Genomic DNA, 23,336 nt, shown 5'->3' with positions numbered 1-23,336 from the left:
ACTAACCCCAATAAGCCCAAGTTCCCTGAGGTAACCTGAGTGTGAGCAGGAGAGCTTGAGGATGGAAGGTATTTCACAGAAGAACTGGCCCAGGGCATTGCCCTGGCACAGGGGCAGGGAAAATGTATTGGCTGTGTGCAACAGAGAATAGAGAAACCCAGTGGCCCAGGCAGCTGCTGCCATGTGGGCACAAGCTCTGCTGCCCAGGAGGGTCCCGTAGTGCAGGGGTTTGCAGATGGCAACGTAGCGGTCGTAGCACATGATGGTGAGGAGGGAAAACTCTGCTGAGATGAAGAAGACAAAGAAAAAGGCCTGTGCAGCACATCCCATGTAGGAGATGGTTGTGGTGTCCCAGAGGGAATTGTGCATGGCTTTGGGGACAGTGGTGCAGATGCAGCCCAGGTCTGTGAGGGAGAGGTTGAGCAGGAAGAAGCCCATGGGGGTGTGCAGGTGGTGGTCACAGGCTACGGCGCTGAGGATGAGGCCGTTGGCCAGGAGGGCAGCCAGGGAGATGGCCAGGAAGAGCCAGAAGTGCAGGAGCTGCAGCTCCCGCCTGTCTGCAAATGCCAGGAGGAGGAACTGGGTGAGGGAGCTGCTGTTGGACATTTGCTGCCTCTGGGTTTTTGTTTCCCACACAGGAGAAGAAGACAGTAAGAGGCCAGTTAGCATGGACTTATCTAAACAATGTCAAAGCTGTATTCTACAGACACTCCCCATGTCACACACAGACAGCCTTTTGATTTCCTAGGAGATCTTCCTTCAGCTCCAGTGCTGGGTCCCTACTGAACAGCATTTTCTCTGTTTTAGCATCACTGTGCTTCTGTACAGGGGTTTCACATAACAAGGAGATGTTTAGGGACAGGTTTCCAATCTGGAGGGAAATTCAGAGCTTGGAAGGAAACCTCAGGGAGACAGCCAAGTGTCCTTATGATGGTATTTGATTTAAGCAGACTCAGCTCCTTCCCCAGCACCACAGGCTGCACTGGTAGGGGTCATATTCCTATTGCAGGTGCAAAAATGACATCTCAGACTAGTCCTGATGGGTCTAGCAGAGGTGATGCTGGTGCTGCCCACAGGCAGAGCAGTGGCTGAAAGCACATTAGGAAGCTCAGACAGACCTACTGAGCACTCACAGTTCAGATGTCTCAGGGACTTGTCAAAATTAATACTTTCTTAATTATTTATTCCTCCCATTCCTCAAGAGCAGGAAACTGAAAACACAGTCTCAGGAAATTTCCTTAGCCTTATAAAAATCATTGTCTTGGAAATATTCTGAGAGGGAGCTGAAGCTCTGAGCATCTCCTCCTCCTCCTCACTCCAGATGCTCTCAGAGTTGCACTTACAGAATCTGTAGTTGGTGGGCAGTGCCAGCTTTACCAGATGCCTCCAAAAGCTGCAGTCCTATTGCCCTGCATGAACAGACTTCCTGTGCCAAGATCTGCTAAAAATTCTCCCCCAGTGAGGTCTCAGGATCATTCTACCTCTGAAAGCCTTAACTTCTCTCTGTCTCACTCCCCTGCCCTTGGTGCTGCAGGCAGTGCCCTCAGCCCTGCTGGGCTGTGCAGAGGAGCTGCTCACCAGCAGAGCTGTCTCTTTGAAGCTCTTCTTGCTTACCAGGAGCTCCCTGTGTGCCAGGAGCCTGGCCCAGCTCAGCAGCACAGCAACAGCCCCAGGCATTTCATGACCCCCTGGGGACTTTGAGGTTGTTTACATGAGACTCAGTCCCTGAGAGGAAGTTCAAACAACTTCTCAAGAAGTCAAAGTGAGATTGAAACATTGAAGTTTCTTGTAGTGCTAATGAGTCTCACTGAGGGACACAACTGAGAACCTGTCCCCAGGTTCCAGTTAGAGCAGAAAAGTGCAGACAGTGATGACAAGGATGGACAAGCAAGGGAAAGGTGGCTCTGATGCTGAATAAACCTTGACTTGTTTTCTTAATCCAGATGGCCAAGCCCTGACCCCCAGCCCCTGGGAAGGCACTTCCTGTCCCTGCCTCATTCCTCAGGGCTCTTCCTGGGGCACTGGGATGTGGGATGTGCAATGCCAAGGGCAGGACCATGGGGTGGCACCTGCCAGGCTGCTGAGCAGGGACAAGGAGGCCATGAGGCCCCAGGGCTGCAAGGGGCACTCCCCTCCTCCTGGCATCAGGGGCACAGACAGCAGCCCTGGCCAAAGGCCTGCAGAAGGTGGCTCTGTCAGGGCCTTTCAGCTTCTCCCCCTCCCTGTCTCCTTTCCAGCCCAGGTTGTCCTACGGTGTCCATGCCCTGCCCCTTTCCCTGCAGGCTGTCATCATCCCCCCGGCTGCCCCACCTGGCTGGCACCTTCCTGCACTGACATCTCTGCGTCCTCCCTGGCTCTTCCTGCACACACAAAGCCTTGGGCTCATCCAGACTCCTTCTTTGTGACATATTGCACCACAACACTGACCTCAGAGGGAAAGTTCTTCCTTCTTGTCACCAGTCTAGGCCACCCCAGCTGCTCTTGGTGGCACTAGTTCTTTCTTAGGCTGTTTTCTGACAGGAAGAAAAGCTCCACCAGCTCTCACACCCCCCTTCCAGACCTCTCAGGCTGCTGCTCTACTGTCCTCAATCTTCACACCACTGACCCCTGAGTCCTCAGCCTCTATATATGGGTCCTGTGCTTGAGGCCCCAAATTCCTTCCTGGGAGATCTCTGGGACCTCTCCAAGGTTTTGGAAGATGACAATAGAGTGCTCTTATCCCAGGAAACACAGAGGGACACTTTTTTCCAAGGGTTGTGTTGGCAGAATGGGGCACAATCTCTAAACTTTCTGGCACAAGGGAGCTCAGAGCTCTGGGTACGGAGGGAGGTCCAAGTGCCAACCACTGGAGTGGGAGCTACAAATCATCAGGGCTTCTGTTCTTTGGAGGGCCAGACACTGGGGAGAGTGGGGTGTGTGTGCACATGTAAGGACTTGAAGGGCACAATGAACTGTCTCAAAACACTGTCAAAGCAGGAAAAGCCCATAAGGCACCACAAGACATAAGCACTGGTGGCAAACAGGAAGGCATTTAATTCCAAGGCCAAAAGGGAGGTGAAGCTTTGAAAGTAGCCCACAGGACAGAATTGCACAATTTCCTTCTCTCTCTCTCCCTCATATTTACTGTTAAATCAAAGCTGGACTGCTGACTTTGGCACATGGTCTCCTTTGCAGCTGAATTTGGGCAGAGGTGTCTGATATGGTTTGAAGCTTGGCTCCCTGCCAAGTCTCCAAACCCTACCACAAGAAGTCCGTCCCGCCCCCCAAAACCTCAGGGAGAAGAGGGAGAAAAGACAACTAAGAAAAACCGGAACGAGAGAGAGACAACTAAAGTGATATATATATATATATATATATATATTTACACTTATGTACTGTTATATACAATTTGAAATATATATACAATTTCACAAGGGAAAGGGAAGGGGGAAGGGAAAGGGAACAAAACCAAAATAAAATATATATATCCCAATTAGTAGCCCAAGATCTAGTAACTAAAGAGTTAGCAAAGAAAAATCCCACCACTCTCCCTGGGAAAACCGAGAGTCTCTCCAGAACGATCACCGGCAACCTCCGCCTCCCAAGGTCGACAAGGCCTAACCAGGCCTCGCTCCCCAACACGGCAGACTCAACAGCAGGGAACCTGCACCTCCAAGCTGCCGGAAGGAAAGAGATCGAACGCCTTTTCTCCTTCCTTCTTATAGCCTGGCTTACGTAAAAATCATAGGGAATACTGGGTAAATCTGGACCCTTCCTTGGTTACAAACTGGTCACCAAGGAAGGCCTAGCCCAAACCACCACAGTGTCTCTTAATAATGGGAACCTGAGAGTATCCAAGAGGTTTTACAGTGTTGAAATGACCAACTGATTCCATGAGGTTCCACAGAGTCAAAATGTGTGCTCCATCACACTCTCTTTCCTTAAACAACTGGTCAAGCTGTCAGAAAATGTCCTGTTGGCTCCAGTGAGACTCTAATGGGTGTGATCAGAGATTGAGGGCTTTGGCAAGTTAGAATGAGAAGATGATGTGGAGTTGCTGTTTCTTGTTTTGAATGTCCTCAGAAATAAAACCCCAGACAAACAAACAAACAAAAAGGAAATAAAAATTTTAAAAAAGGTAAAAATAATTTAAAAATTATAAGCCAGTTGTGTGTGTGCTCCCCCCTCCAAGCCAGCTAGACATGAAACAGTTTAAAGTCCTGTAGATGTAGAGATGAAAAAGTCATATCTAAAATGTAGTGCTAGCTTGTTCCTCAGCATTTCCAAAATTCCTTCCCATCAGGTGCCAGGGTGGGTGGGCAGGAGGTGACTTGCTTTATTCAGACTAATCTTGTGCATGTTATTGCTGCTCTTTCACCCCTCTCCCCCTATTTCTGGGTTGGTTTCTAGAGCTGTTTTTTAAAGAAACACTTTTTTCACTCTCTCACGTGAATATTTTTAAAGAAATACAAGACAGAAAATCTAGTAAAACCAAGATTTAACAAAACGGTGAAATCACACTCCTTTATGTACTCTGAGCACTCTGCTACTGGCAGTTTGTGTAGTTCTCCATAGATTGGAAATGTAACAAAGGATCAAGAAATTTTCTGTGTGTTCTTTATTTGCTTTTATTTTTTTTTTTCTGCCATCAAATTGGCTGCAGGATTTGGTCCTGTCTTTGTGGAGGATGAATGCCACTGTCCTTTTATGTTTGATATTTTATTGCTTAGGGGGACTGTCAGTGGGAGAAGTGGTGGGAAGGATCCTCCACTCAGGGGCTGGAGCTTCAGCTTCTAAAGAAGGCTGTACTTAATCAAAGAGCTGCAACTCAGGATTTCTCCAGCATTCCAGAACTTTTCATTTAGTCAGCTGAGAGTGCCCAGGGCACAGCCAGGTTAATGTTTAACTCTTCCAACACTGCCCTCATCTCCAGGATATCCTGTCATCCTGAGAAGAAGGAAGGGAGATGCTGTGCCTGTTCCCTAGGGCTGGGCAGGAAGCAAAACCTTGAAAGCCCTGGCCCTTCTGAAGGAGTTGATCTTGTGTTATTCCTCAGTAGTCAGCACTGAAAATTCTGTATCTGAGATACAATGAAAAGGAGAGTTGCTGAGAGGCTTGTGTGGGGGAAAGTGTTTTTTTGGTTTGTTTTTGTGGGGGTCTTTTAGTGCCAAATGAAGGTTGGATCATGAAAATCAGTCTTGTTACTGACAAAATTAGTAAAGGCATTTAAACGCTTTCAGATGCTGTAACCATTTTCCTTTCTTTCACTTTCTCACCCCTTGCAAATCAGAGACAGTTCCTAGAGGACAGGAGAATAAAATAAACAAAAAAATATTTCTCTACTCTTGAGGCCTGTGTCAGGTCTGTTTTGAATGCATTTGAATCCTACTGCTTCCAGGCTCTTTTTCAAGTAGCACCAGATAAATACCTGTGAACTGCTGAGATGAGAGTGATCATTCTTACTTCACAAAAGGTTTCTCTTTTTTTTCCTATCCTGTGTCCCTTTTGTGTTCTGTGCTATGGAGTGACTATATTTTTGTTCTAAGCTAATTCACTGCTGCTGTTTTGGGTACAACTAATGTCAAGCAGCAAACCTGTAACATGCCAGAAACAGGCTACAGTGTGTTGAAGACACAGATTATGTTTGATTGTGTGTAAATACAGAGTTAGTTGGGTTTATCTGATAGCCTGGCAGAAGGAGAGAGGACCAGGACAAACTGTTTTCAGTAACTGTGCTGTTCAGACACCTGATAAGATGGAGAGTGCTTTGGAACTACTGATATGCTTTGAATAAGAAAAGAACAATCAGGTCCATTGGCACTGGCTTATCAGGAAGGAAGTAAAATGCCAGCACTTTTACAGGAGCAAAAGGAAATGTTTTAGACACTTTGGGCCATTTTTCCATTGACATTAAATAGCAGGGTGCTTTTGAGTGTGCTGTGATGAGTGGAAGGATTTATTACCTTGACAGAATTACAGGTGAAGGTGTTCAGAGAGGAGTCCTCAGCAACAAGAACAGCTCTTTGGGTAAGTGGCCACATGTATTCATGCTTTTGGTAGAGATTCAGGAATTCTCTCCTTTCTTTCTCCCTGAAGTGCAGTGGCTCACTTACAATGTGCAGTTTTTCAGAGTGTCACATCCTTGTGCATTTTGTAATATCCTGGCAGCATGTTTGATATTGGGTGTGTAACAGGCTGTTCATAAAATAATGCTGGATCATTGACTGGTGTGTCCTCTGCCTTCAGTCACTGGGTATTTTCATGTTCCAAAAAGAATATATCTCAGCCTGTGCTGGGAAGGGAAGGTGGGATTCACCATTAACTTACCCCAGCAGGCATGAAACATGCTCAGATGCACTATTATCTTCTCAAAGTTTACAGATTTTTATTTTTGTACCTTTTCAAAATTTATTTCTAGGTTCTTTCACATGCTTACAATTTATTTTGTGATATTCAAATTCGATGAGTGATAGTGCACATCATATTTGATTGATTTTGGATTCTAATTGATTCCTGTCAATGAGATCCCTGTGACACTCTGAAATCAATGATATGTGATTCAACCAAGGCACCACTGTTCTCTACATTAGGTAGCAGTCGGGAATTTAGGAACTAAATGGTCACAAGCTATAAATGGAGAAAATGTTTAGATTTCAATAGCCCTTTCTTTGGCATTTATTCACCCAAATATGTTTCTTGGGAAAGTTAGTTTTCCAAAGGGAAGGCTTTCAGTAAAAGAAAGGTCATTGATTTAAGGTTTAATAAATTTTAGCTAAAAACAACAGGCTCCATTTGGGTGTAAAATAATTTAAGTATTTCCTGCAGGCAACCTTCATGTTTTAGAGCTGTTGCTCAGAAGTTTCATTCTTCTCTGAAGATGTCAACTGTAAATATAAAAATGCCTCACTGAAAATGTAATGGTTCAAAGATTCTACCTGAAATAAAAATTCCTGCCTGGGGAAAGCACTATAATCAAAAGAAAGTGGTCTTAACTGTTTTTTTCCTGTGGAGGCCACACTTGAAAAGAGTGCTTCAAGGCAGCAGGGTTGGTAGGGAATGCCAATTTTTATTTATTTATTTATCTACTCTCCCCCACAGATGATGATAGTCCAGCTTTGAATCAGCAATACACTTCAGCCACTAATACAAGGCAATATGTGAGCTGCTGCTGCTTCCAAAATGCAGTATCCTGGCATTTCAGTCAACTTTATAATCTGGCAAAAACCCACTGTCTACATCTTGAATTTGACCCAGAGTCTTTGTAAATGAGGAATGCATTGAAACAAAGTCAAGGATCCTTCTGTGACATGTTTCTGTGAGTTCAATCTTCTGAGACCTCTGATGAGTCTGGCAGGGCAGTGCTTGTGTGCAGAGGGGCAGGGAAAGAGAGTCCCAGCCCAGCAGCAGTGCCAGGGAGCAGCAGCATTTGGCCTGTTGAGAGCTGCTCTTTTTCTCCTGCCCCCCTCCCCTTCTGGGCCTCGGTGAGGCCTCAGTGCTCTGGGCCTTGGTCCCTGGGCTGGGCTGGGTCAGTCCTGTGGCCATGGCACTGCTGGCATGAGCTGGGCTCCACTGCACTCTTTCCACCACACAAGGGGCTCCATTTGCTCCGGGCACAGCCTGAAGCCTCAGCTCTTCTTCTCAAGGGCTCTCAAGAACAAGGCCAAGGAGCAGACTCTCCAGAGGGTCCTTGCCTTGCTGGTTTCTCCCTGGAGTCCGTGTGCTGCCCTCAGGGTGCCACTGTGGGGGCTGAGGGGCTGAGGCTGCTGCAGCTGGTGCTGGTGGTGGCCAGTGCCCCTGGAGATGGCAAATGGGGCCTGAGGAGCCCGGGGCCGATTCTCTGCTGCTGTGCTGGGGAGCGGGGCTGGCCCTGGGGCTGCAGGAGCTGCCTGAGCTGATGATGTGCTGAGCATTGCAGCCCCAGAGGGCCTGTCCCTGAGCTCCATGGCCTCCATGTCCTGCTGCAGGGCCAGACCTGAGTGTGCTGCTCTGCTGGGCTGGGGCAGGGGCAGGGAGATGGGGGGACCAGGGAGGGGCTGGACTGGGCAGTGCCAGGGAGGGGAAAACCCCAGTGTTGAGCTGAAGTGTGTGAGTGGGCAGGGTGGGGGCTCTGCCGCTGCTTGGGCACCTCTGGAGTCAGCGTTTCCTTTGGCAGCACAACTTATCTCAGAGGAGATCGTTTTCCAGAATTGGCTTTCCCCCTCTTTCCCAAGGTTTTCTCTTTTGTTTTCTCATCCCCTGAGGGGAAAAGGGGGAAGGGAAGCACATGTTGATCCCTGCTTTTATCTGTATACAAAAGGGAGTTGGGGCGGGGGTAACAAAGCGATTTCTCTCTCTATTCTCTCTCTTTTATCCCATTCCCGCCTCCCTCGCCACACCCCGGGCGACTGTTTCACCGCCGCCCCTCCTCGCTCGTCCCGCGGGGCAGCTCTTTCAGCTCCGGGGCGGCGGAGACTCCCCCGGCGCGGCCCTTTGGTTTCCCTCGGTTTATTCTCCGGAGCTGATTCTGTTCCCAGCTCGCCCCCCTCTCTGGCGACCCCCGCCAGGGCCCGTCCCGGGGCGGCTCCTTCAGTGCCCCGGGCGGCGGGGACCCCTCGGGGCGGCTCCCCCAGGGCCCCGCCCGCCGCCGCCGCTCCCCGGGGCCCTCCCCGCTTCCTGCCGGGATCGGACACCGCCGGCGGCCCCGGCCCTGCCGGGCTCCATCACCCTGAGCAATTGCTGCCAAGGAGGGGCCGGGGGCTTCCTCTTGGCCTTCGTCTCCCTGGCGCTGGGGCTCGGCTTCTACATGCGCCAGAAGGTGAGGGGGGTCCGAGGGGGTCGTGTGTCCCCCCAGAGCGTCTGTGCCCCCCCGGGGACCCCCCACCCCGCTGTCACCCCCTTTTCTCTCCCCACAGAGCTCCTGAGCCGGCGGCGGCCGCAGCCCCTCCCCGGGGCCTCGGGCCCAGCCTGGACCCCTCCTGTCCCTGTGAGGATTTTGGGGGGTCGTGTGTCCCCCCCTCCCCTGCTGCCACTCCTGATCCCAGGAAAGCTTCCCAGTTCTCCCCAGTCCCTGTTATTGGGGGGCAGTGGGGGAGGGGGGGTGGATAACGAGGGGTGGAGCCGAGTTTGGGGGGGCAGAACTGGCTCCGGGATGGATCAGGAATAGGGACTCCCCTGTTTCCCCCCATGTAAACCCACTCTGGGGGAGCTTTGGGAGGGCACCTGCCCCTCAGTAGGCACCCAGCTCATCCCAAAAGGTGCTGGGAACCCCTCAAAACCTTCTTAGAGCTCCCCGAGGACCCCCAAACACACTCAAAGCCCACCCAGGACCTCACCCAACCCCTTTTCTGGGGGGACTTCTCTGGGCACTGGTGGTGCTGGGAGCCCCCCTGGCTGCTTTGGGCGAGGAGCTCTTAGGTGAGCGGGGGGTGGTAAGGGGGAGGTCGGTGGGAAAAGGGGGGGTTAGAGGGGATAAAGGGGTAGTGGGACCCCAAACTGAGTGGGAGGGGAGTGAGACCCCCCAAAAGTGGAGGGGGGGACCATTGAGAATGATGGGAAATAAGTGGGAGAGGTCAGGAGAGTGGGGAAAGAGGAGGGTGGGACCCCCAAACTGAGCATGAGAGGGTTGGGGAGTGGGGAGATGATGTGGAAGGGGTGAGAGAGGGGAGAAAAATGGGGATAGGGACCCCCAGAGTGATCCTAATTGGAGCTGGGGATTGAGTGGACTATGAAAAAGTGGGAGGAACAGGGAGAAGGGTAAAAGAGCAGGGGTAGTGTGGTGGGATAAACGGTCCCATGGGAGCCTTTGGGCACAGGAGGGCTGGGAAAGGGGGGTGGCCCCTCTGAGCTCCCAACTTACTGTACGGTGCTGGGGGCTGCTGGATCCAATCTCAGCCTTGGATCATGCCAACAGTTTCAGTTTACAGGAATTACAGAAGTGTGACTGAATCACTTTGGTCCCCTAGGTTTTATTGATGGCAAACCAGATCTATTGATAAAAAGGAATTTATTTAGGGATACAAATGATCAGACAAAAGATCTTCATCAGAATTACTTAGTGCACAATATATACACTAAAACTACCAGGAGTACAGGATAAGATAGGACAGTGCTCTACACTAAAACAATTGTTGAAGCAATTCTACTCAAGCTGCCACAAAACGAGAAATTTTTAATTAGAGACAGATGGAACTCCCCCAGACCAACGCTGGTGGGGGGATCTCTGCTCTCAACCTCCAGCAGTGACCCTGGGGGGGTCCCCAGCCAAGACAGGAATCTCCACACACCCCCCAAGAAGGGTTCTGTTGTCAGAACCTGCCCCTGGGAAAGGGGACTGGTCCTTTGTGGTGGAAAGGGATGGACTGACAGTCACTGGACTCCAGGGGTTGCCTCCCCATCAGGGGCTTCATTCGGGGTGGAAGCAGCGGCCGAAGCTCTTCCTGCAGTCGGGGCACTGGTGGGGCTTCTCTTACTGGTGGGTCCGTTGGTGTTGGGTCAAGTTAGAGCTGCGGGTGAAGCTCTTCCCACACTCCCCACACTTGTAGGGCCTCTCACCAGTGTGGATGCGCCGGTGGGTGATGAGGTTGCAGTTCCGGTTGAAGCCCTTCCCGCACTCGGTGCAGCGGAAGGGCCTCTCATCTGTGTGTGTCTGCTCATGCCTGAGGAGATGTGAGGTGGTCTGAAACCTCTTCCCACATTCCCCACAGGTGTATGGCCGTTCCCCAGTGTGGATGACTTGGTGCTTGCGAAGGTTGGAGCTGTCACTGAAGCTCTTCCCACATTCCCCACATGGGTAGGGCCGTTCCCCGCTGTGGATGTGCTTGTGTTTGCGAAGGGTGGAGCTGTCACTGAAGCTCTTCCCACATTCCCCACACGTGTAAGGACGTTCCCCAGTGTGGATGTGCTGGTGGGTAAGGAGGCTGGTGCTCCTCTTGAAGCTCTTCCCACATTCCAAGCACCTGAAGGGTTTCTCCCTGCTGGGAGGCTGCTCAGGGACCACCAGCTCAGAGCTCCCCCTCAAGCTCCGGCCGCCTTCCTGGCACGGGCTGGCTCTTTCCTCCTCAGAGCACCCTGGGCTGGCTTTGGAGCCCCTCCTGCGGGGGGATCTCCGGCCCTTTTCCTCCCCGCTGCCTTCCTGCGCCGGGGAGCCCTTCAAAACAGCCTCTCCCACCAGGGTCTCACGGGGGGATTTGTCCTCCGGGCTCTCCATCCTCAGCTCGGGGCCTGGGGCAGGAAGCAAGAAGGACAGGCAGGGGATTTGCCTCCGGCCCACAGGGAAGGCCAAGGACATCCCCCCAACTCCGGCCCCGGCAGGACGGCGGCGCCAGCGGGGTTGTCCTGCAGCCGGGGCCATGCTGGGCTGACAGAGCCAGCACAACACCCGCCCAAAGGGACACTGACTTCCTCCTCACCTGCCTGGGGGGCCCAAGGCATCTTCCTCTTCCTCGCAGCCTCCTCCTCCATCCGCCCAAGCTTTGGGAAGGACAAATCCTGATGGGGGGGGAAAACAAGGGCTGAGCGCGTTGGCTTGGGGGTTCCTCCTGCCCAAGTCCATCTCTAGAGCTCGCTGAGCATCCTGTGACCATAAAAACCTCCCAAACACCAAGACTCAGCCCAGAAAACCCCAAATCATCGAGATTCAGGCAAAAGCCTATAAGAAATAGTGAGAAGACTCCTGCCCTCCCAAACTGAAAAGCTGAGATTCACCTAAAAATACTCTAAAATATGAAGATTAGCCCAAAAAAATTCTCCTAAGATTTCCCCTTCTCTGGTTTCCCCCCTCTAGGGTTCAGAGAGTCTCCCCTGTCTGGGATGTTGGGAGTGTTGGGTGTCCCAAGGCTCCCTTCTCCTCTGATTCTCGCCTTCGGGATGCTGCATTCAAAGAAATTCCCCCTCTCCAGGTTCTCCACTTTGTTGTCCTAGGGGATCCCAGGGGTCCCCACTGTCCAGGCTTCCCCTTCTCCGTGCCCCCCCTCTCCAGGCTCTCAGGGCTCTCGAAGCTCCTCCCTATCTCCAGCCTCCCTCGCTCTCCAGGGATCAAGGCATGGGGACACCGAGGCACCCCCACGGCAACCCCGCTCCCGCTCTCCCCACTCCCCTCAGCCCCCCCCTCCCACCCCTTTCCCATCAGCCCCCCAAACCCCGGCTCCCCCCAGCTCCCTTTGGGGGTGACCCACCTCTCTTTTCACTTCTCTCTGTATAAAATTGCTTCCTAATATCCAACCTAAACCTCCCCTGGCACAGCTCAAGACCCAGCCCTCTTGTCCTACTGCTGCTTCCTGGCAGAACAGCCCCAGCCCCACCTGGCTCCAACCTCCTGGCAGGGACTTGCAGACAGTCAGGAGGTCTCCCCTGAGCCTCCTCTTCTCCAGCCTCAACACCCCCAGCTCCCTCAGCCTCTCCTCACACCACTTGTGCTCCACTCCCTTCCCCAGCCTCGCTGCTCCTCTCTGGATCCTCTGCCCCCAAAAATGCTCCCCCTCCCATAGAAAGGCCAAGGGCATCTGAGGACAGTTGGGGGCTTTGTGGGGCACTGGGTGATTACTGGGGGATACTGGGACACACTGGGGGGAACCAGAGAGCAGTGGGAGGACTGGGGGGATATTGAAGGACACTGGGAGGGCACTGGGAGGGACTGGAGGGGAACTGGGGCACACTGGGGGGCACTGGCAGAGAACTGGGGAGTTACTGGGGGATACCAGGACACACGGGGGGACACTGGGAGGTTACTGGGCCATACTGGGGGTTACTGGGTGCTCACTGCAGGATCACTGGGCCATACTGGGGGGCAGTGGGAGGTCACTGGGACACACTGGATGGTCACTGGGGGGTTACTGGGCCATCCTGTGAGTCACTGGGAGGTCACTGGGATATACTGGGGGCACTGGGATCCCCTTACCTGGATGTGGTACATCTCCCCCTCTGGATTTTGGGGGGCATCCCCAGGACCCCTCCCCTGGGGGCTGGGGGACCCCCTGAACCCCACTGCTGGGCTTTAGGGGACCCCTAAAATCCCCTCAAAACCCCTGAAATCCCCCCCTCGACCCATCGAAACCTCCTCAAGGACCCCTCATCCTTCCCCAGCATCCTCTAAACCCTCTCAGTGACCCACAAAACCCACCTGGGACCCCTCAAGCCCATTCAGGGACCCCCAATCCCCCTCATGGACCCTCAAAACCGTCTGGGACCCATTAAACCCCCCAAAACTGCCTCGAAGGTCCCCGCAAAGCCCCCCAGGACGCCCAAACCTCCCCAGAGACCCCCAAAGCCCACCTTGGACACCCCAAATCTTCTCAGAAAAATAAACCCCCATCAGAGCCCCCCAAAACCCTTCAAGGACCTTCAACCTCCCCCCCGAGTCCTTTCAGGGACCCCTCAAAACGTCCCCGGGAACCCCCGAACCCCCCCGCTAAACCCCCCCGAGGCCTCCAGCCTTTCCACCCACAGCCGCGCTCCCCGCAGCCCCCGAGGGGATCCCCAGACCCCGCTCTCGCCGCCCCCCCGCCAACTCACCCAGCGAAGTGCAGCGGCCGCAGGCGAGTCCTCCTCACTCCCGACCACGAGGCCAAAATGGCGCTCGCTCCGCGCGCCCTCCGCCTTTACAGACCCGCCCCGCAGCCAATCAGCGCGCGGCCACGGCCCCTGCCCGCCCCCCGCCTGCGCGGGGCATTGTGGGAGTTGTAGTCCTTGCGGCGAGGGAGGATCGGACTTTTTTTGGTTTTTAGTTTTTCTGTCTTCTTTTATTTTCTCTTTTTTTCTTTCCCTCTTTTCTTTCTTTTTTCTTTCTTCTTTCTTTTCTTCCCTTTTTTCTCTCTCTTTTTTCTTTTTTCTATTTTTTATTTGTTCTTTTTTTTCCTCATTTTTTCCTATTTTTCTTTTTTTTCTCTTTTTTCTCCTTTTTATCTCTTTTCTCCCTTTTTTAATTTTCGTTTTTCTTATTTTTCCCTTTTCCTTTTTTTTTTTACATAGTTTTCTATTAGTTCTTTTATTCAAGGACGATTTAAACACAGATCAAAACAATCTCCATGTACATATCTTACAAAAACAGATAATCTGCCTTGTTCCAGGTTTGTGAGGGTTCCTAAGATCACAGACATTGAGACATCAAGGGTGGAAGGTGAAGCAACTTTATCCTGTCCCTTGCCACAGCCTTCAATCCACACCCAGCCCTGGATTTCTGCAAAGCCGCTGGGCAGGAGCAGGAGATGGAGCTGGTGCTCGGCGGGAGGGGCAGGCAGGCCACGCACCTTCTATTAGAGGCACTTCAATCATCCAGGAGATCCAATGGTTCCAGGGCTGTGTGTTCATTCTTCAGGCATCCAGCCCCAGTACGGTCCCCGACCTTGAAGCGCCCCCCTGGATGCCTAAGTGTCCCCTAAATGTCCCCCTAAAACTGCCCCATAAGTGCCCCTCAGGATCCCCAAGTGTCCCCCCAGTACCAACTCTTTATTCGTGTTTATTATTTCACTTTCTGGGTGTCTAAAACATTTCTGGCACGGTTTTGCCTTGGGGGAGCTGAACCTCATTGCTGGCAGCAGGGACTTGGCTCACAGCTGAGGAGTGTCTGTTACCAAAGGTGAACCTCATGAGTTTCAGATTGTGGCAAAAAAAGAAGAAAAAGCCCTCTTTGCTGTGTGCAGCCAGTTCTGTGAGCAAAGCAGGACCCAGGAGACTGAGCAGAGACAGGATGGAGTTGGGAAATGTGGAGCAAGGTTGTCCACACTGTGTCAGACCTCAAGGGAAAGCTCCAACCAGTCCAAACCTCCTTAGGAGAGACCCTGGATCAAAATCAATTAGAGAAAGCTGCAATCAACTCTTTTCAAAGGAGAAAAGTAAGAAACTACACCCTTGAAAATAAGAATGCATGTTTATTAGAACCCCTTTGAACTATTTCTGCGTATTAAGAAAACTTCCTGATTAACTGCACTAGACTAGAGGAAAATCAAGGCAGACCTGTGGTTTCTTAGCACTATATGGATTTTAAGGAGCCCCGTGGTCCCCACGGTGCACTTGGCGCTGAGTCCTTGAACCTCAGGTGAGGTTCTCCTCTGAGAGAGAGGAGACCTTTCCATGAGTCCAAGTCAGAAGAGAATCTCAACATATCTCAAAGCATTAATGGGTCTCACTGAGGGCCATTCCCAATCCAGGCTCCTCAAGGACTCCTTGAAGGAGATCACTGCAGGCCATGATTGCACAAATCTGTCACAGACTTTGTGTCAAAAGCAAAAGCCAAAGTGCCCTTAAAAACTGAACTACTTCAAAGAATTGATGAGCCCCACAGAGTGTCACAACTGACACAGCCTCTCAAGGGACTCATTAGAGCAGGTAATTGCAGAGGATTGCACAAACCTCTCCGAGACTCAGTGTGGAAAGCAAAACACAAAGTCCTGTGAAAACCCTGCAGTCCCTGAAGCATTAACGAGCCCCACCGGGTGTCACAACCGACAGAGTCTCTCAGGGGACTAATTAGAGCAGGTCATTGGAGGCCACGACTGAACAAACCTCTCAGAGGCTCAGTGCCAAAAAAAGCACCTCAATAAACCCTGAGTGCCTTGAAGCATTAATGAGCCCCACTGAGGGTTGTCACTGTCTGAGGCTCTCAAGGGACTTGTTACAGCAGATAATTGGAGGACACGGCTGCACAAACCTCTCAAAAATGCAAAATCAAAACCCCAAATTGCTCTGAAAACCTTGCAGTCCCTTGAAACATTAAGGATCCCCCCGAGGGCTGACAAAGCCTCCCCAGGGACTCTCCAGCAGATCCTTGGAGGCCGTGGGTGCAGGGAGGCAAAGGCTCTGGGCAGCAGCTCAGGTGCTGAGAAAAGCCTGGCTAGGTTTGGGAAGTTTCCTTCCTTTTCAGGCTTCCTCCAGCTTTGGGAAACACTGCCTGTGAGATTGATACCACCTAAGAAGGGCTCTGGCAGGTTCCTGGGAGCAAAGCTGGCCTGCTTTGGGCTCCACTCGAGATCTTTGGAGCATGGAGACACCTGAGAGTTAAAAAGAGGAGGCTGCATCTTTGACAACATTTGGGAACAAGGAGGGATTGCTGGTATGTGGATAATCTGCATGGGAATGGTTGCTTTGAGTTAAAGCATTAAATTAAAATATATGTGGGTATCTCAGTGATTACTTTTGGTTTTAAATAGGAATATTTAATTTTTCTGTATATTTATGTTATGAAGTTGGTAGATTAGAAAATCATGGTGACTTTTCTCTCATGCAAACTTTAATTTGATCTTGGGAATTTTGAATGACATCTCTATGAGACAGATAAAACTCACAGGAAAATGGCACAAATACCTTGGGAAAATAAGCGAAGTATTAGGATGGCGTTTGTGTGAATTCAGATTTTTCTCTTGAAAAAATGCCCTGTGCTTGTCCCTTGGCTAATTGGATACTTGATTTTTTTCTGACCTGCTGTTGTCATCAGTGACACCTCAGGGTTTAAGAAGACTTCTCAATGGGTGTTAGTGCTGGCTGAGACACAGCAGCATCCTCAGCCCTCGCCTGGGAGAGGACATTCCCTCCCCAGGCCAAAGTGAGTTCCTGAAACCCCTTTTCAGCTGAGTTGTGGCTTCATTAGAAGGCACCTGCGATGGAGGAGCTGCTGCCTTGTAGCTCCCACCCTGCCAGTGAGCCCTGCAGGGAGTCCCTGTGCTCTGGGAGGGTGGGGAATGCACAGGGAGGGCTCAGCTCCCCGGGCAGCAGGAGCATTGCTGGGCCTTTGCCAGGGCTTGCAGGGCACTGGGGAGTGTTGCAGGGCTGGGATGGGAGTGAGCGGGTTCTGGGCTGGATTTGTGAGGGCTCAGGAATCCAAGGGACAGAGCAGCAAGGTCGGGAATGTTGGATTATCAGTGACTCTCTCAGAAGTTATAAAAACCTGATCTGTTCAGGCAAATCAGGTATGGTGGGGAGATCACCCTCTTTGAACCACTTTCTTCTCTGGATGACTGAAAACTGCAGGACACACTGGCACTGCTTGCATTAACCTGTCTCTTAGTACAGTTAGGAACTCTTGTTATTTCTGCATAAACCATTGCTTCCCTGTCCTGCTAAAATGCCCCATGGATGCATCAGAGCCACTGGATTCCCTGGAAGAGAGAAGCCTGGTTTACTTCCAATGGGATTCACCCCTCGCCATGTGAAGGTGAATGATTCAGATCTTGGACAGTCTCCCAGATCTTGGTGTGCTGACAGAGCGCCAGGGGATGAGCTCCCACATGTGAGGAGAGCTGGGATTAATCTCTCTCACCAAGGTCTAAGAACTGAGCCATGCCTTGCCTTGCTTTGTTTGGATTGCTTCTCCTTCCCTTGCCTTGCCTTACCTTGCTTTGCTTCCCCATTTTCATCACTTTTCTCCTTTTTCACCCTTTCTTCTCATTCTTACATTAAATGCATTAAACATCTGGACAAGGAATGTAAGCCAGACTGTTCTGCAAGGGGCTGGTATTTATGCATTTCCTTCCTTTTTTTCTCCTCTATCCCCAGGCATTCTATTTAATAAAATCCCCTCTGGCCAAACAAGTCAAGATTCCCTTATCTCTGTGGCAAATCCGGGTCATGCAGGCTCATGGATTCTGTTCTTCCCTCCCTTTGCAAACCTCCCTGCAGCAAACAGCCCCTGTTGGATTCCCAAACCTTCCTGCAGAGCTTGGTCCAGCTCCCCTCCTCCTGCAGTCCCGTGTGTGCTGGTGTGTGGAGCCTTTCTCTAGGCCTGAAGTGGGGGTGGTGGCGGACAGGCCACAGGATTGCTCTGCAGAGGGAAAATGTCCTAAAGAAAAGGCTTGGAGAACCACACTGTTGGATTTGGATTCGTTCTTCTGGCATTCTGTGACCACTCCAGCCTGCAGGGCCTGTGCTTCACGGTGTTCCTGCTCATCTACCTGGTGGTGCTGGCAGGGAACAGCCTGGTTGCCCTCCTCACTGTGCTGGACTCCAGCCTGCACAGCCCCATGTACTTCTTCCTGAGGAACTTGTCCTTCTTGCAGGTCTACTACACCTCTGTCACTGCCAAAAATGCTGGTGTGCCTCCTGAGGGCAGATGGCCGGATCTCCTTCCTTGGCTGTGCTGCCCAGCTGTATTTCCTGGTTCTGCTGGGCAGCACCCAAAGCCTTCTCCTGGCTACCATGGCCTACGAGTGCTCCATGGCCATGTGCCACCCCCTGTCCTGTCCCCTGGCCATGAGCAGGGGCTCTGCACCAGGCTGCTGCTGGGCTCCTGGGGGGCTGTGGCACCAGTGCAGGCAGGACAGACCTACCAGCTGTTCCCTTTGCCCTTCTGTGCATCCCGTGACCTTCCTCACTTCTTCTGGGACGTCCCCCCACTGCTGGACCTGGCCTGTGCAGACACGTTCTGGAACCAAGTGGGGCTGCACACCATCACCCTGGTTTTTTTAATCCTTCCCTTCTGCTTAATAGTTCTGTCTTACATTCAAATTATCAGGGCAATTGTGAAAATCCCCTCAGTTCTGGGCAGGCACAAAGTCTTCTCCACCTGCTCCTCACACCTCGGGGTACTGACACTCTTCTGTGGCTCAGCCACAGTCGTCTACTTAAAGTCGTCTACTCGAGGGATTCTGGAGATCCTGACAAACACTCTGCCCTGATTGACACAGTTGTGACTCCCATGTTTAACCCTCTCATCTATAGCCTGAAGAGTGAGGAAGTGAGAATGGCCTTGAAGAGACTCCTATGGACAAAGTGATCCTACAGAGGGTGTAAAATGGTCCCAAATGCTACAAGTCCCACTGGGGTATGTGGTTGCCTGAACAAAGCACTCCGTATTCACTACAACAAAACCATGTGTTCCAGCCTGGCTTTCCTCCTCCTCCAGGAGGGGAACGGTGTCCTGAGGCATTCCTGTTATGTCCTGCCCTGCCATGACATCTTTGTCCTTCAGAGCACCTTCAGTACCCCAAAAGAGTTCAATGACAAGAGCTTCTTCAAGCTGGGTCTGACCAATGTAATGTTAAGGGGAAACAGTGCAATCGTGGTCAGTCATCAATGAGCCCCTGAGGTGACACAACCCATGAGAGGTGACTCCCCTTGGGTTTGAGAAATCCCTTGCTAGGCCTCATGGCCTATGGGCAGTGTTTCTGTGTGGAATCAGCTTAAAAAGCTAAAGGATATGAAGGGCACCTTGCCCTGCTATGAAATCTTGCACTGAGTTCTGTAAGGCTTGAGTAACTTAGCATACAGAATAAATAATTAATAATTTTAAAAACCCACCAAGGAGATAGTTCAGCACTAGAACAGGGTCCCAGAGACCTGTGGAGTTTCCATCTGTCAAGGTTTAGCAATGTCAGCCAGACACTCAGCACTGCACAGTCGCTCACTCCCTCCCCACCAGAGGGGTGGGGGATAGAATCAGAAGGGTAGAAGTGACAAAACTCCTGGGTTGAGTCAAAGCCGTGCACATGTGCAAGGCCAAACCAGGAATTCATTCCCAGTTTCCCATGGACAGGCAGGTGTTCAGCACCTCCAGGAGAGCGGGGCCCCGTCCCGAGTAACGGTGACCTGGGCAGACAAACACCATCACTCCAAAGTTCCCCCCTACACACCCTGAGTGTGATGTCCATGGTCTGGAGCAGCTCTTGGGTCAGGGGGGTCACCTGGCCCAGGTGTGTCTCCTCCCACCCTCCCACGCACCCCCAGCTCCCTCCCCAGCGTGGCTGTACCAGGGGCAGGAAAGGCCTTGGAGCTGTGCAAGTGCTGCCCAGCAATAACAAAACTGTTGGTGTAGAGTCGTGGCGGTCGATAAAGACACAAAGAGTCTAGTTGTGTGCAGAAAAGATTTCTCTATTTCCTCATCTGCCTTTTTATACCCCTTGCTAGCAGCAAACAATACCCTCATTTTAGCTAAGCAAGCAACAGCGTTTTCATTGGCTAGGATCAACTGGTGATACATTTAGCAAAGCTCAAGGCCTTATTGTAGTTCCCTCATCCTAGGCCTACCAACTTTACAGTCTGCTTTGTTTCTCCTTTAGGGCTGCGTACTGACTTCCTTATCATCAAGGATACACCCTAAAGCTTACCGAGTCAATATATTCACCCTGGGAGCCAATAGGCCCACTGTTGACACCTTCAGAAGGGCCTGTGAGGTCCCTTCTCTCAGCAGGAGCTGATGGCTCAGCCCGTCACTCATGGCTGGGCCAGGGGCTCTCCAGCTGCCCCTGCCCTGGCCTGTGACAGCCCAGCACAAGCCCCTTTGGTTCAAAGAGGCCCTGCAGTGTCACAACGGCCTCTTGATTCCGTGAGGATCCGCAGTGTCCCAGGGCTCCCCTGATTCCATGAGGCCCCACGTGTCACAGTGGCCACTTGATTCCATGAGGTTCCACAGTGCCACAATGGTCTCTTCAGCTCCGTGGAGCTCTTTGACATCCCGTGACCTCCCGGCTCTTTAGGAGCCCTGAGAACTTCAGCAGGGGGAAGTGCCGGATTCTGCCCTGGGATGGGGCAACCCCGCATGGATGGACAGACTGGGAAGGAGAGGCTGGAAAGCAGTGCTGGGAAAGGGCCCTGGGGGTGCTGGTGGGTGGCCAGTTGGCCCTGAGTCAGCAGTGCCCTGGCAGCCAGGAGGGCCAAGCCTGTCCTGGGGGCATCAGGCCCAGCATGGCCGGCCGGGCCAGGGAGGGGATTGTCCCGCTCTGCTCTGCCCTGGGGGGGCCTCACCTGCACCACTGGGGCAGTTTGGGGGGACACAATGGAAGGGAGAGATTGAGCCACCAGAGAGTGTCCAAAGGAGGGCAAGGAAGATGGGGAAGGGCTTTGGGGGGAAGGCATGTGAGGACACTGAGGGCACTTGGTGTGTTCAGCTGGAGAAGAGGAGACTGAGGGGAGACCTCACTGCAGGTCCAACTTCCTGGGCAGGGGCAGAGGAGGGGCAGGCCCTGAACTCTGCTCTGTGGGGAGCAGGGACAGGACTGAGGGAATGGCCTGGAGTTGTGTCAGGGCAGGGTTAGGTTGGATCTTAGAAAGAGGTTGTTCCCCCAGAGGGTGGTTGGGCACTGAACAGGCTCCCCAGGGCAGTGGGCACAGCACCAAGGCTGACAGAGCTCAAGAAGTGTTTGGATGATCCTCTCAGGCTCATGGTGTGACTTTGGCACTGGGCCTGTGCAGGGCTAAGGGTTGGACTGGATGATCCTTGTGGGTCCCTTCCAACTCAGCCTATTCTGTGATTCTGTGATTATCAACCCTGTGTTCAGCACAAAGCCAAAACACAGCCCTGCACCGGCCACGGGGAAGAAATTTAACTGTACTCCCCCTGATACCAGTACAGCCTTTAGGAGCTCTCCCAGAAACATCCCACAGTCCATTTGCCACCTGGAACCAGTGACTCTGAGTTCCTGCTTCCCCAGCCCCAGGGATGGTCTCCTTGTCTGCTCATTCCCTCCACACTCTCTTTTCAGTGATGGCCTCACTGGGGCTTGCTGACATCCTCAGCAACTTGGAGGTTTCCTGATAAATTTTACTTCTCTAGAGGTTTGTTCAGTCTTCAGATCCTCAGTTCAGGATTTCAGTGCCAAAGGGCTCATTGACACTCAAAACATCTTAAGGAGACAAACTCTGGGAATAATTTACTTTTAAGTCTTCCACTCTTTTGAGGTTTATTAGACAGATTTCACAGACACATTCCACAGTCCATTTTCCACCCGCAACCAGTGACTCTGAGTTCCTGCATACCCAGCCCCCAGGGATGGTTTCCTTGTCTGCTCATTCCTCCACACTCTCTTCTCAGTGATGGCATCTTAACAAGACAAGCCCCTGGGAGTAATTTACTTGTAAGTCTTCAATTCTTTTGTGGTTAATCAGACAGATCTCAGAATTGTATTCCAAGTGAATATTTTGTATTAAAGAAGCAATGAGAAAATATTTCCTTTTTTGTCCCCTGTTTACTTTTTTCCTGTCCATATTTTCCCTTTGCACACAGTGAGTCACACAATGAAGTCACAAGATCTCTCAATCCACAGAGGGAGGAAAAGAGAGAAAATGAATGAAATGATCTATTGTGCAGAGCTTAAGGCAGGACTAATCTAAATTGTCCTCCCTAACATATTCCTCATATGGACCACAGGGATTTTATCCCCTTTAATGGTACGCAGAGGTTCTTTTTGGGCAGACCCAGTTCAAGTGGTAGAGTTAACTAACTAGGTTTGTGTGATACCTTAAAGCTTTCCGGATATTTTTTTTTTAGCTTTTTGTATATTTTAAAAGTAGTTGTGTAGTAAATGTAGATGTTAATGTAGCTGTATTATGAGCCACCATTTAGCAGAGTAGTTTCCACAGACCCAACCCTATGACCCCATTTTATATTAAATTTTCTAAATTCCTTTAGCATGTTTAGACTTCTTTGCAAGGTAGAATTGTAGAAAAACATCTCTATTGAACACCATCACACCCTAGGCCTGGACAACAAGATCCCACAAGAGACAAAGCCCAGAACTTTGGAGGCGCTCCAAGGACTGTACGTGCTGTGAAGAAGATAAAGATGAGGAAGAAGGGGTCCCAAAGACCCCAAACCCAATTCCCCAAGGGCCGTGTCGGGGGCAGAACTGGGCAGAACCAGGGGGTGGAGAGTTCTGGCATTGGATGGACCATCTTCTAAAACTGTAGAACCATTGCCTGGGAGGGCGCGTCGTGTGTGTTCCCCTGGGCCTGTGGGCCTGATTAAAGGACCTGCTCTTTTGAGCTGATCTTAGACACTGAATTGGCCTGGAGTTTTATCTCTTGAGCTTACAGGATTAACCAACTAGGTGGCTTTTGCTAAATGCACATCCCAAGGTTTGAAGGTCCCACTGCCCATTGCTTTCAAAGTGGTTTTGAACAGTCCACTCTGCCATTCCACTTTCCCAGAGGCTGGTGCCTGACAGGGAATATGATCCATCCACTCCATGCCGAGCTCTCTGGTCCAGGTGTGCACAAGGTTGTTTTGGAAAAGAGTCCTGCTGTCCAACTCCAGTGTTTCTGGAGGGCCGTGTCTCCACAGGACTTGCTTTTCCAGGCCCAGGATGGTGTTCTGGGCAGTGCATCTGAAGGACACCATGGGTTTGGGCCCATTGTTGCTGCTTTATGAAATCACAGCCGCCTCCAACTGGCTCAGTGGGAACAGAAGAGCAGTGCTCGTAGTTTGAATAGTGGTTTTTGCTGAAGATTTGAAGGCATCAGGAGAGCTGTGATGTCACAGGGAGGATGTGATGTCACAGAGGAGGATGTGATGTCACGGGGAGCTGTGATGTCACAGAAGAGAATGTTTTGTCATAGGAGACATGCGATGTCACAGAGGAGGATGTGATGTCAAAGGAGAGCTGTGATTTCATAGGAGAGCTGTGATGTCACAGAGGAGGATGTGATGTGATAGGAGATGTCTTTCCAAAACCTCAGCC

The 23,336-nt window shown here is 51.5% G+C and overlaps 1 protein-coding gene and 1 pseudogene across 1 annotated transcript in view; both read left to right on the top strand.

The window, feature by feature from the left end:
* LOC127474809 (uncharacterized) overlaps window positions 1-23,336 on the top strand; it is a 1,721,191-nt pseudogene that overhangs the window by 992,555 nt on the left and 705,300 nt on the right.
* The window catches only part of LOC127474901 (zinc finger protein 239-like), a 237,267-nt gene that overhangs the window by 166,799 nt on the left and 47,132 nt on the right, over window positions 1-23,336 (top strand). The window lies entirely within an intron of this gene.

Source organism: Manacus candei, unplaced genomic scaffold (genome assembly GCF_025592945.1).
Source record: "Manacus candei isolate 608988 ecotype Guabito, Panama unplaced genomic scaffold, ASM2559294v1 h1tg000045l, whole genome shotgun sequence".
In the NCBI taxonomy this organism is placed as follows: Eukaryota; Metazoa; Chordata; class Aves; order Passeriformes; family Pipridae; genus Manacus; species Manacus candei.
This window is presented reverse-complemented; position numbering and strand designations above follow the sequence as displayed.